The sequence below is a fragment of the Onychostruthus taczanowskii genome, unplaced genomic scaffold (assembly GCF_017590055.1).
Source record: "Onychostruthus taczanowskii isolate IOZ18803 unplaced genomic scaffold, ASM1759005v1 scaffold34, whole genome shotgun sequence".
NCBI lineage: Eukaryota > Metazoa > Chordata > Aves > Passeriformes > Passeridae > Onychostruthus > Onychostruthus taczanowskii.
Window position 1 is genome coordinate 5,815,070 of NW_024500794.1, and position 8,164 is coordinate 5,823,233.

The 8,164-nt window shown below is 49.1% G+C and overlaps 1 protein-coding gene across 1 annotated transcript in view; it reads right to left on the reverse strand.

Moving 5' to 3' along the window:
* The window catches only part of BOC (BOC cell adhesion associated, oncogene regulated), a 53,895-nt gene extending 47,734 nt beyond the window's left edge, over window positions 1-6,161 (reverse strand). The window contains exon 1 of the mRNA XM_041410890.1: window positions 5,977-6,161. The gene's annotated coding sequence lies outside the window, so the exon portion shown is untranslated. The remainder of the gene's footprint in view (window positions 1-5,976) is intronic.
* Window positions 6,162-8,164: the final 2,003 nt, after the last annotated feature.

The window sequence follows — 8,164 nt, forward strand, 5'->3', positions numbered from 1 at the left end:
AAGGGGAGGAACTTCATAAAGTAGATTTGAAGGGATGGAGAGGAGGAGGGGGAAAATAAGAAAAACAACCAGCCCTGGAGCCACTTAGCCTGTTGAGATGTACACTGTACAGCACATAGAATTACAATGGCCTCTCTGTACCACCACTGGCTGGTGCCAGAAGTTCGCTGCAGCTGCGCTGCTGCTGCTGCCTACGCCAGGCTCCCCAAGGGTCACGCTCAGACAGGGCCTTTGCTGTAGCTGCACACCAGCCTGCCCTCCAAACCAAAAGCATCCTGCACCCCCTACAGAGCCCCCATCCACCCAGCAAGCACGGGCACATGTCCCCAGAGGCAACCACAGGAGCTGCCCACCGGGCTGTCAGTGCCGCAGGAGGCTCTCTGCTGAATCCAACTGTGGTCCTCATCTAAGAGGTTTTTGAGGGTCAGCAAATCTATGGTCTCTCTTGATCTCCAGCAGACCTACCCTCAACACCACAAGGAGGCAGGGAAGTGCCATTTAGTTTTGCAGGTGGAGAGCTGGGGCAAAGAGCAACTTGCCCCAGCTTGTGGGGAAATCTGTGGTGTAGAGGAGAATCAAACGCAGCTGCCCTCACATCCCAGCTTGCACCCTAAAACACTGGCATCACTAAGCAAGGTGGCTGCTCTCCCTAAAAGTACCAAGATAAATTACAGTGACATTACCAGAAGAAGCTGAATTTTGCAAATAAATGCTGTATTCCAGGCCAATGTATCCACATTTGAGGTGTATTTCTCAAAGACTACCTCAAAGACTACCTATGTTTGTATTACCACAGGCTTTCTAAATCACACTAAACTCAACACATTAATTCACAGGGCTCTGTCTAACCTGTCCTTCTGTCAACTAAAAAGAAAATTAGAAGTAACCTCATTCTGGTATTTCAAAGCTGACAACACAGTTCTGACAGGGATCTTTACACCCTTTTCCCCTGCACTCATGATTTAAAGAACAGCAGAAGGATATACACCTGAATGCAGACTGATGCACAGTCTTCAGATATACAAGCTTGTTCAAACTCGCTGACATTACAACCAGTGAACACATCCCTGCATTTGGCAGGGCCCTGGGTCTATGGCTGTGCATGAAAGTACAACCTGCTAGCTAATCTCTCTGCCAGAGTGGACCTGAGAGAACTAAAATGGGATCGCCCCTGCAGGGCTTGGGGTGAAAGATTTACTGCCTTTGCCAGGCACAGAAGTTAATGAAAAATTATTACTTTCCAAAACACTATCTGGCTTTCACACAAACATCTAGAGACACCACAGCCCAAAACCTCTGCAAACTGGACAACAACGGTGGGTTTCCATAGGGGCAATATGCTGTGCTGTGGTGTGGACTTGGCCCAGCAAGCCTCCAACACTCTGCACAGGCACAAGGCGCAGTCACCATCCTCACATCTAATGGCTGCCCAGGGAAGATGACTGGACACAAGAGCAGCAGAGCAGAAAGCAAGGAAGAAAGTCTGGCTCTCACCTCTGTGCTGGCACACTGCCCACAAGGAGGGCAAAGAAGCTCCAGCATGTCCCACACGCTCCCTGAGGCACATTTCTCTCCATCGAGGCCATTAGAGCCAAAATAAATTGGCACTGCCTCTTACTCAAGAGCTCCTACAACACACAATGGCAGCCCTCAGAGCCCTTCACAGGCACCCAGCCCAGGTGCTCTGCTACCAACCCCATCAGGCTCCCATCCCATTTGTCCTTTTGCAGGGAAGAGAGATTTTAAGAAAAGGAGCATGTAACATCCTCGGGGCAGGGATCTCTTGCTCCCTGTTTAAGCAGAAAGGTCTGCACTGCCTGCAGCAGCTCTGAGACTGTGTAAGCACCAAGTGGTTTCTTTTCCCTGCAATAAATATCCTTCTGAGCTTTTCAGCCAACTTGCTTCCACAGCATCCATACTCCTTTTGTCTTAGCTTCCCATGGACACTCAGACAGCTGTGTTGCTGGAGCACATGCTTCTGTGGAGAGATTTTAGAAGACTTATGCACAAATATGCATATAAAGCAAATTTTGAAAGCTTCCCTTTCTGTAAGCATTCCTTCCAGAGAACTGGCTTCAAACACTGTGTTCAGCCAATGAGGCAGCAGATATGATGTCATATGATTCGGAGCCAAGAGGAACTAAACCCAGCATCAGGAAACAGAAAAAGATGCATGTGATACCTTGCATTGAACAATTACCCGAAGTACATTTAGAAACCTGAAAGGTGATATTCACCCCTATTCCACGTAAGGACCTGAAATTCACTTAGTCATTATTCACCTTAAATTGCTCTTGTGGCCTATGAACTGGAATACATAACAACCTCTTAAACTGAGACTGACCACAGGAGCACCAGAACATACAGCAGCAGGTTTTTTCCCTCAGGATGTTTTCAGTCTAACCAGAAACAGGAAGCCTCCGAAGACTTTGCAAGAGAACTTTTTCCTTGTGGGATATCCCATCCTAACTTGCAGAATTCACACTGCAAATTTTTAGCCCGGGAGATAATGGTTTAAACCAAGAGATTTGAAAGCCTTGGTGTATAACATGCCAACATTAATATATCAAAGTCACCTCTGCACATTAAAGAAGTGCAAGGGAATTGTGCCTCATGTCTCTGAGGCACTCGGCATCAGGTATTAAAACGAACAACCCACCATTATTTACTGCCAAAGGAACTTTTGTTAACCTGGAGTTACCTCAGCCTACTGCTGTTGCAAGACCTTGCAGGCTGAGTGACTAAACTGAGCCCAGCTGAGCTCAAGTCTCTGAAAACCCACCTGCCGGCCAACCTGGACTTAAACAACCAGCATGGTCCCCAACACACTCTTCCCTGTTACTGCTCCCCTGCTCCATGAGGCAGACAAAGTGGGGTGCTGGGAGACAGCCTGCCTTTGCCTGGAAAGAGAGTGATTTTGGAGGCACAGAGATGCCTCTCCAGCCCTGTGCCAGTCCTGAGGAGGCCAAGCACAACAGAGAGAGTTCTCCCCAGTGCACCTGAGTTCTGCTCTGAGAGACATGAGGGAGGGTACAGGTCAGGTCTATGTCAACACAGACAGTAATATCTGCCTCCCCTCCCAGTGCTCAACCCATCAGCACAGGGTCCAGTTCCATTTTCTGCATGGGAACAGTAAGGCACAGGGCTGTGGAGAAAATTCAGGCTCACAATAGGGCATGTGCATGGGCTGAAGACACCTCCACTTCCCAACACAAGCTTCCAGCTGAAGTGCCTTTCCTGTCCTGTCACCCATGCTCCCTCCCACAGCCCAGGTAGAAGAAGCAATAGTTGATTTTTTCCCTATGTTTTCCTTGTTATCAGATTGCAAGGTTTCTGTGCTCCTAAGGGCATGTGGTTCAGGAATAGGCCAGGAACTGGCAGGTAGATCTGGTGGCATTTCAGTCAAGTGTTTCACTAACAATCACAAGAAACTACAAAAATTCAGGTCTGCCCTAAATGAGTGACATTTTTTTTAACTCAGGAAAGGCACTTTCTCCTCTGTAGCACTGGGGAGTACAGGGAAAAAGCAGGCTGCTTGCTTCATAGCCCCACTGTGATGCTTCTTGCTCTGCAGGAGGCTCCAGCTGGCTTCAAAGAGGCAATCCTGCTGTCCCTAGTAAGCCAGGAGGAGTTGTACCAGCATCATGAAGGTATTGCAGGGCTGCCTATTAGCTTCTGAAGATCTGGAGTGATCTGTCTGCTATCAGTTTTGAGGACATAGCAGAATTGCAAGCAGTGAAGTGGACTGAGCAATGATTCACTTGTCCTTCAATGGAGCAAACCTCCAAGCCAGGAGTCTCACACTCTGAGGGCTGGAAAGACCTCTGCAAATGCCAGACAGTGGGTTTCACTTCGCAATATAATCTCAAAGAACTTCTCGTGCTTCTGTATCCTGTCAGTAAAAGGCACAAAAAAGCTGCTTTCTCCAGACCGCAGGGATACACAGAACTCATACAACTTACATGTTAGCTTGGAGCACACACATGCAGAATCATGCAGCTCCAATGCTTTTTCGTTGTGCCAAGCAGAGAAGAAATGTGTGGATTCTTGTACTGGGATATCTCTCAAATAAAGGTCCTGTGAGTGTGTATGTGTATGAGTGGGAGAAAACTGACCTTGCCTTTCCCAGCTGCACAGAACCCCCGTGCACCACTCAGATGAACCTGCCTCACATTCCCTAGCGGGAAGCAGGGAGGACTGCACTGTATCTGACTTCAACCCTCACAGCAAACACCTATTGGGACCTCTTCTGCTTGGCATATGCAGGATGAGTCCCTGTATCTGAAGGGGAGAATTAAGAAAAGGACATGGAACAAAACTCCATTTACTTCTTGTAAGAGAATATCATGCACCCAGCAGGAAGCTCACAGCTCTTCCTAATTGTCCTACTTACTTCAGAAAATCCCCACATGACTCCTAGCAGCATAGGAATTTATTTCACCTTCATTTCTTTAGGTCACTTAAATAAACAGAACAAATCTTCACTGCAAACCCATGATGTGTTTCTGCTGAAATCCTTCCCCAGGACATGAATCTCAATATTCAACCAGTTAATTCAAAGTGTCTGCCATATAAGTACATAGGCATAAATACGGAGGAACCTTCCTCTTAATCACAGGCACACTAAGTCAGTTAGTTTCAAAAGAAAACGAAGATAAAATTCTACTTACAAAACACCCACATTCTTCTAATGTTTTCTGTGGTCGTTTTTTAGCCCATGGGAAAAGAAATTTTAACGGCAGATTGCAAATGCACATATCAAAAAGACACTATGGTTGCAATGTAGAAATTAAGAGAACTGAGCACCAAGAAAAACATTTAAGACATGCTGGGAATTACATACATACATGCGGGTGCTGAGTGTATGTATGGATTCCTGTTATCCCACTCACATAATGCTGCAGAGAGGTCAAGAGAGTTTCTTTAAAACAAGCAAGGACAAAAAAGACCATCTTTAATAGATGTGAACTGCCTTTCACACAATGCCAGTGAAATAACACTTGAGGTACCAGAATCAGTTGGGGAAATGCCCAAACATTGTATTAAGTACCTTCTGCCAGCCGAGGGTATTGGTTAAAGTCTATTATTTTCCACAGAAGTATCTTTGAAGCACTTGAAAGAGTCTTGTTTGGACACAGCTACAAATTCAGCATCCCACTTTCTCCCCACCACATTTTCTATTTACAGGCACCATCCAGACAGATCTGCCAAAGTTCCAATCCAAGCAGGGAGGCATGCGTGGACAAATCCTACAACATCCCACTGCCGGGCAGAAAATTGAGTGACCCAAATCACTCCTTATCCTTGCACCAGGGTTAAAAACTCTACGGTCACAGAAGAGGACAAAAATTCTGCTAACAGACGGACTCTCCCGCTTTTCTCTGCTGCAGCAGCAGCCCCTTCACAGAGCACAAACCAAAATGCCTTCGCATCTGCCAGAGACAGCTCTTGCCTGTAAATTCCCAGCAGCTTTTGACAAGAGTTGGAGCAATGGAGGATGGATCCGCGGCTTACTTTGCACAGCTTTTCCTTCTCCCTTCCCTGCTCACCGTGCCTCCTCGCCCAGCCGGCAGTGAGGACGGGGCAAGGTCGTGGACCAGGCTGCCGGGGAAGTTCCAGGCGAGCCCGGGAGCACCGCGGAGCGTGTGCGTGCCCTGGGCCCTCCATTAGTTCTGGCCGGGCCGCCGAGGAGGAAGAGCAGGAGGGAAACATCCGAGCCCCCCACATCTCACCTGCCTGCGCCAAAACAAGCCCCGTCCCGGCAGGGACCAGCGGGTCTCCACCACTCCCCTGTCATGTCTCCTACATCCCTAGGCAGACCCCCTTCCTCGCATCCCCACACCAACTTCCCAAACTCTGCCGCTGCCTGAAGATGGATGGGGCGAAATCCCTGCGCCCCATCGCCCGCCACCACCGTGCGTCCTCCCAGCCCCTCGCCAGGGCCACCAGGCCCGGGCCCCCTTCTCTTTCACTCACCGCGGTCTCCAGTGGAGCAGGCGGGGGGAAACACAAAGATGCCCCAAACGAAGGGAGGCAACAAAGAGGCTTAACTCCAGGAGCTGGGAACTTCCAGGCCGGATCTGCGGGGAATTCACTACATACACACACGCACGCACCAACACACAGAGAAAAAAAAAAAAAAAAAAAAGAGAGAGAGAGAGAAAAAGAGAGGGGGAAGCCTGTTTTGGGGGGAAGGGGAAAGTGAGGGGGCCCTTGGTTTGGGGGTGGTGGTTGTGCTTTTTCTGCGGGTTGGCGCTGGGGATGGGGGGGCCGCGCTGAGCTCAGGCGCGGCGGGAGGAGGAGGAGGAGAAGGAGGAGGAGGAGGAGGAGGGAAGAGGCGCCGGGATGCGGAAAGCCAGACCCTCCATACGGGAGACGGCTTTTGGATGACTGAACTCCCAAACAATTCCCTACTCCAGCTACTCCTGCCCCGAGAGCCTCCCTCCTTCCCCTCCCCCTGAGGAGGAGGGAAGAAGAGGAGGAGCCAGAGAAGGGAGAAAACTCCAAGTAAAGCCCCTTCCCCAGCGCCCTGCCCGTACCATCCCCGTCCCCCCAGCACCGCGAGCCGGGAGCCGCGGGCCCCCAGGGCCGCTCCCCGCCGCCCCACGCTCCCGGGCCGGCGGAAGCGGGAGTGTTGGGAAGAAAAGGTTGTCGTGGGCAGGGGAGGCGGCCCCACCGGCCCATGTGCGGGGCGAGGACTGCGGGGCCCCGGGCGCGGGGGTCCCGGGCTGGCCCCGCACGCTGGAGCGGCACCAGGGCTGACGGAGCCCCCCGGGCGCCCATCCTCTGCGGTCATCAGTTGTAAAAAATACCACAAGGATGAAAAGGTCTTTTCTTCCAGCCATCCCATCCTAGCAGGTGCTTGCTCTCACGGAAAGTGTCTCGGGTACAAAATTTTAAGGAAAAGCAGTGCCACCACTCCCTGAGATGAAACCCCATTGCTTCCTCCTCACTGCATGTCCCTGCACCAAAGAGTGAATTCATGCCCCAAAACTTAAATTTACCCAGACGTGCAGGGAAATCTTGGGCCTTTCAAGGCCCTTCAGTAAAGATTCTCTTGAAACAAATCTGTCACTGAAAGGTCAGGATAGGTTTCTCATGTTTTTGCCATGTACAGAAGAGCATAGATGACAAACATGATCTGTAGTTTCTAAATGTGAAGTCCTTCAGTCTTCAAAGAAGAAGGTGAAAGAGCTGAAGTTTTTAATCATGTCATCATTGGGTTTCAGAGCTATTCCTGCTTAGTGGCACATTAGGAGAGTTCTGATTTCCTGGTTTACTTTTACTCATTTCTCATAAGGATGATGCAAAGGATTTAATGTGGGTTTGTTTTTTTTTTCCTATTTATATTTGGGGTTCTTGCTTCCTTGGTTTATTACATGGGTACTGAAAAGATCAGAACTTATTTTTCTGTAGGATTTTTTGAGTTCCAAGGGAATGTGTGAAGATGGCTTCTTCAACTTTCATTTCAATGGGTAAGCTTACCAGGTTGAACACAAACTTCCTTCCTCTGAAATGTTAACTTTGCTCTCTAATTATCTTTTAAAGAATTGTTTCCAAGCTTCCAAGTTTTTTTTCCTTATATTGCTCAGTAACACACTCCTCAGGTGCTAAATCCATACGTAGACACCTCACTAAGTGGCCTAATTTTTACAAGCGCTAAGACCTCCAGCACCTGCCTTGTCTGAAAAACGCTGGTTTCCTAATTTAAAGCAGTCGTAAACTCTCCTAAATTAAAGTAGTAACTGAATTAGCCCTCACTAGTTTTAGACTTACAGAGGTGGGAAGAAAAAGTGAGAGAGCAGAATTAGAGCTACCTTGTGCAAAGAAGTGCCCCAGGGCTTGTTAAACAGTATGAAAGGAAAGATTGCAACCCTGCAGGATTACATTCGCTGTTTATCCCCGGGGCTGAGGGAATAGATGGATTCAGCAGTGCCCTTCATATGCTGTTCTTCTCACCTGCCTTCCAAAAGAAATGCCTTGGGACAAAGCAGGGTGCTGATTTGTGCAGCCACATCCCCTTGGCATCCCCGGACAAGCCAGTGGCAGTCCTGCTCTCAGGAAGCTCTGTTGTTGCTCTGCTGGGGATGCCTGCTCTAGGCTGGTATGCATTTATTTCAAACTCCCCGCCAGCACCAGCTTCTGGATGCCCCTTGCCTGTCTG